Here is a 6,144-nt window from a genome sequence, read left to right on the forward strand (position 1 = left end):
GTTGTACTAGGGCTCCTTGGTGCCACACTCGGACAATTGCTGCCTTGATGTCAAGCGCTGTCACTCTCACCTCACCTCTAGAATTCACCTCTTCTGTCCATGTTTGCACCAAGACTATAATGAGGTCTGGAGCCAAGTGGTCCGGACAGAACCCAAACTGTGCATCCGTGAGCAGATTATTGGTGAGTAAGTGCCACTTGATAACACTGTTGATGTCACCTTCCATCACTTTGCTGATGATTGAGAGTAGTCCGATGGGGCATTAATTGACAAGTTTCCACATTGTTGGATAGATGCCAGTGTTGTAGCTGTACTGGAGCAGTTTGGCTAAAGGTGCAGCTAGTTCTGCAGCACAATTCTTCAGCACGAAGCCGGGATGTTGGCGGGGCCCATAACTTTTGCTGTGTCCAGTGCGCTCAGCCTTTTCTTGATATCACAAGGAATGAACCGAATTGTTTGAAGACTGGCATCTGCAATGGTGGGAACCTGAGGAGGAGGTCGATATGGATCATCCTCTCGGCGCTTCTGGCTCAAGATGGTAGCAAATGCTTCAGCCTTGTCTTTTGCACTCATGGGCTGTGCTCCGCCATCATTGAGGATAGGAATAATTAGTGGAGCTTCCTCCTCCTGTTAGTTGTTTAATGGTACACCACCATTCATGACTTGATATGGCAGGACTAATATATAGACATTAAAACAATTCCTCTTCAATTCTGAAGTTTCAATTTTCCACTTTGTTGAATTCAAGGGATTCACTGTTCTTTGAAGATATTCCACTACACACATAACGTCTCAGGTTTTTCATGAGTTTCGTTCTGACTGGGGATCTGAAATGCTGGACACAAACGACAGAAAAAGCAATGGTTGGGCCAGAATAGAAGCAGAAAATGACATCTTTCATGGGCTCTATTTTAATTCCAGTGAGGGAAAATGAGTGGCGTGCATGTCTGCGAGCCTTGGTAGGCAAGTTTGCTGAATTCACGATATGGTAGCATCATGCTTATGTTACTGGAATACTAATCCAAAGACCTGGTCTAATGATCAGGGGACGTGAGGCCAAAACCCACCCCAGCAGCTGGGGATTTTAAATTCAGTCAATTAAATAAATCTGGAATAAAAGCTTGTATCAGTAATAGTGACCATGCAAATATCGGAGTACATGGCTAGTTGACCCTGAAACTTCCTCCTCGCTAACAGCTGTGGATTTGTGCCAAACATGAGAGAGCTGTGTCACAGACAAGTCAAGCAACAGCCTGACATAGTCATACCCACAGAATCAGATCTTTCAGCCAATGTCCCAGAATTCTCCATCACCATGTCCTGTTGATGTCCTGTCCCACCGCCAGGACAGACCCATCAGAGTTGGCCGGCACCATGGTATACAGTCGACAGGGAGTGACCCTTAGAGTCCTCAACATTGACTTCGGACCCCATCAATCTCATGGCTTCATGTCTCACACAAGCGTGGGCTACAATAGCATAGTGGATATGTTGCTGGATTAGTAATAAAGAGGCGTGGACTAATGATCGGAAGACCTGAATAAAAAACCTACCGCGGCAGCTAGGGGATCTGAATGCAACTAAATAAATGTTTTTTGAAAAGCTATTATTTCTCTTTGAAACTACGGGATTGTCATAAAATCCAATTGTTTCGCTAATGTCCATTCGGGAAGGATTTCTGACATCCTTACCTGATCTGGCCTATATGTGAATCCAGATGCAGAGCACTGCCCACTGAAGTGGATGAGCAAGCCACTCAATTGTAGTCAAGCGGGGCAATAAGTGCTGGACTTTCGACGATGTTCATATCACGTGAACGAATAAAAATGAAACATACTGCTTCATACCATCTACCACTCAGCCCCAGTTGATTAATTAATACTCGTACATATTAAAAACCATTTGGAAGAAGCACCAAGAGTAGCAAGGGCACAGAATGTTCTCTGGGTGGGGGACTTCAACGTCCCTAAAAAAGAATGGCTTGATAGCACGACTACTGACTGAGTTGACCGAGTCCTGATGGATATAGCTGCCAGACTCGGCCTGCTGCAGGTGGTGGGAGAGCTAACACGAGGGAATACCTACTTGACCTCGTCCTCACCAATCTATCTGTTGCAGATGCAGATGCAACTTTCCATTGCAAAATTGATAGGGGTGACGACCGCAAAGGCCTTGTGGAGATGAAGTCCCGTCTTCGTACAGAGAACACCCTCCATCCTGTAGTGTGGTAGTACCACCGTGCTAAATGGAATAGATTCATAACAGATCATTCCGCAAATTTGGGCATGCATGAGGTGCTATGGGCCAGAATCTGTAGCAGAATTGTATTCCATCAAAATCCTGGCCCGGCATATCCCTCGCTCTACCATTGCCAACAAACCAGGGGACTAACCTGGCTCAATGCATAGTGTATACTAGCATGCCAAGAGCAGCACCAGGAGTACCTAAAAATGAGGTGCCAAAACTGGGGAAGCTGCAACACAGGAATACATGCTCGATAAACAGAGGAAGCAGCATGCGATAGACAGAGCTAAGCGATCCCACAGCCATGGATCAGATAAAGTCTCTGCAGTCCTGCCATATCCAGTCCTGAATGGTGGTGGGTAATTGGAAATAGGAGGAGGATCCATGAACGCCCCTGTCCTCAATGATGGCAGAGTCCAGCCCGTGTGTGCAAAGGACAAGGCTGAAGCGTTTTCAACCATGTTCAGGTAGAAGTGTCGAGTGGATGATCCAACTTGACCTACTCCGGCGGTCCCTACATTCATAGAAGCCAGTCTTCAGGAAGTTCTATTCATTGCATGTGGTATCAAGAAACGGAATGTGCACTTGATGAACACCAACAACATCCCGGCTATTGTACTGAAGACTTGTGCTCCAGCACTAGTAGTGCCGCTCGCCAATCTGTTCCAGTCGAGCTACAACACTAGCGTCTACCCGATAATGTGGAAACTGCCCAGGTATGCCCTGTCCACAAAAAACAGGAAAAATCCAATCTGGCCAATTACCACCCATCAGTCTACTGTCAATCACCAACAAAATTATGGAAAATGTCATCAAAAGTACTATCAAGTGGCACTTAATCCCCAGTAATCTGCTTATTGATGCCCAATTTGAGTTCTTCCTGGAGCATTTGTCTACCAACCTTGGAGTGGGAGGGCGAGGATCCAGTTTTCATGGTACACGTAGGTACCAATGACATAAGTAGGACTAAGAAAGAGGTTCTGCTGAGAGAGTTTGAGCAGCTAGGGAATAAATTGAAAAGCAGAAGCACAAAGGTAATCATCTCTGGATTATTACCTTAGCCACAAGCAAATTGGTATGGCGTCAATAGAATCAGGGAGATGAATGCATGGCTCAAAATTGGTGTGGGAGAAGTGGGTTTCAATTCATGGGGCACTGATACCAATTCTCTGGAAAGACAGAGCTGTTCCGTGGGGACGGACTACACCTGAACTATGCTGGGACCAGAGTTCTAGCGAATCGAATAACTATGGAGGTAGATAAGACTTTAAACTAAGTAAAGGGCGCGGGGGGAGGGGGGGCCTGGTGGGGTGGGGGGGGGGGCGGTGTTGTCCCAGTGGAGAGAAATCTAGAATAGTAGAGTGAAAAGAAAATGAAGCAATGTAGGAGAGGATAATTGGATTATGTCAGGAAGGGACAGTGCATGCAAACAAAAGAGTGCACTAACTTCAGGATCCAGGTAACAAAAAATAGCAATAAGACAGATAGGGCTATAGTACAAAAAAATGTTAAGATGTAGAAAAATGTTAAAAAGGCACATTTAAAAGTACTGTATCTGAATGCATGAAGCATTCGTAATAAGGTAGATCAAATAGCAGCACAAATAGATGTAAATGGATACGATATAGTTGCATTTATGGAGACATGATTGCAGGGTGACCAGGGTTGAGAACTGAATATCCAAGGATATTCGATATTTAGGAAGGACAGGCAAAAAGGAAAAGGAGGGTGGTGTGGCGTTGTTAGTAAAGGATGAAATAAGAGCAATAGTGAGAAAGGATAATGGCTCAGAACATCAAGATGTAGAATCAGTCTGGGTGGAGCTAAGGAGGACCAAGGGGCAGAAAACATTGGTGGGAGTTGTTTATAGGCCTCCACTCAGTAGTGGTAATGTAGGGGATTGCATCAAACATGAAATTAGAGATGCGTATAACAAATGTACTACAGCTATCCTAGGTAACTTTAATCTACATATAGACTGGCCAAACCAAATTAATAATAATACTGTGGAGGATGAATTCCTGGAGTGTGTACGAGATGTTTTTTTAGACCAGTTGAGGAGTCTAAGAGGGAACAGACAATCCTAGATTGGGTATTGTGCAATGAGAAGGGGTTAATTAATAGTCTTGATGTGCGGGGTCCTTTAGGGAAGAGTGACCATAACATGTTTGAATTCTTTATTAAGATGGAAGGTGAAGTAATCCAATCCAAAACTAGGGTTCTAAATCTAAACAAAGGAAACTACGAATGGATAAGGAATGAATTGGCTATGATAGATTGGGAAGATTCATTAAAAGGCATGAAGGTGGATAGGCAACGGCTAACATTTAAGTAATGAATGCATGAATTGCAACAGTTATACATTCCTTTCTGGTACAAAAACACAAAGGGAGAAGTGGCCCAATCATGGCTAACAAAAGCAATTAAGGATAGTATTAGATCCAAAGAGGAGTCATACAAAGTTGCCAGAAAAAGCAGCAAACCTGAGGAATGGGAGCAGTTTAGAATTTAACAAAAAAGGACCAAGAGATTGATTAAGAAGGGAAAAATAGAGTATAAGAGTAAACTTGCAAAGAACATAAAAAACGACTGCAAGATTTCTACATGTATGTAAAAAGAAAAAGATTAGTGAAGACAAGTCCTTTACAGTCAGAAACGGGAGAATTTATAATGGGGAACAAGGAAATGACAAAACAATTAAATAAATTATTCAGATCTGTCTTCAATAAAGAGGACACAAATAACATCTAAGAAATGCTAGGGAATGAAGGGTCTAGTGAGCAAGAGTAATAAATGAAATGATTGTTAGTAAGAAATTAGTGCTGGAGAAACTAATGGGACTAAAAGCCGATAAATCCACAGGGCCTGATAATCTGCATCCCAGAGTACTAAAAGAGGTAGCCATGGAAATAGTGGATGCATTGGTTGTTATCTCCCCAAATTCTATACATTATGGAGCAGTTCCTGCAGATTGGAGGTTGGCAAATGTAACCTCACTATTTTAAAATAGGAGGGAGAGATAAAACAGAGAACTACAGACTGGTTAACCTAACATCAGTCGTAGTGAAAATGCGAGAGTCAATTATAAACGATGTGATAACAGGACGCTTAGAAAATATCAACGGTATTGGACAAAGTCAACATAGACCGACTGGAATTTTTTGAGGATGTAACTGACAGAATAGATAAGGGAGAACCAGTGGATGTAGTGTGTTTGGATTTTCAGAAGGCCTTGATAAAGTCCTATATAAGGGGTTAGAGTGCAAAAGTAAAGCACATAGGATTGGGGGTAACATACTGGCATGGATTGAAAATTGGTTAACTGACCAGCAGAGAGAGTAGGAATGAACAGATCTTTTTCGGGGTGCTGCGCAGTGACTAATAGGGTACCACAGGGATCAGTGCTTGGGCCCCAGCTATTCACAATATATATATAAATGATTTGGATGAGGAAACTCAATGTTTTATTGCTAAGTTTGCTTACGACGCAAAACTAGGTGGGATTGTGAGTTGTGAGGAGGATGCAAAGACGTTGCAAGGTGATTTAGATCGGTTGAGTGAGTGGATCAACACATGGCGGCTGCAGTATAACATGGATAAATGTGAAGTTATCCACTTTGGTAGGAAAAACATAAGTAAAATATTATTTAAATGGTGATTGTTTGGGAAATATCGATGTACAAAGGGCCCTGGGTGTCCTTGTACACCAGTCATTGAAAGCAAACATGCAGGTACAGCAAGCAGTTAGGAAGGCAAATGGTATGTCGGCCTTCATTGCAAGAGGATTTGAGTACAGAAGTGAAGTTATCTTACTACAGTTATACGGACCTTGGTGGGACCACACCTGGAGAATTATATGCAGTTTTGGTCTGCTTATCTAAGAAAGGATACACTTGCTGT

The sequence above is a fragment of the Pristiophorus japonicus genome, chromosome 19 (assembly GCF_044704955.1).
Source record: "Pristiophorus japonicus isolate sPriJap1 chromosome 19, sPriJap1.hap1, whole genome shotgun sequence".
Classification (NCBI taxonomy): Eukaryota; Metazoa; Chordata; class Chondrichthyes; family Pristiophoridae; genus Pristiophorus; species Pristiophorus japonicus.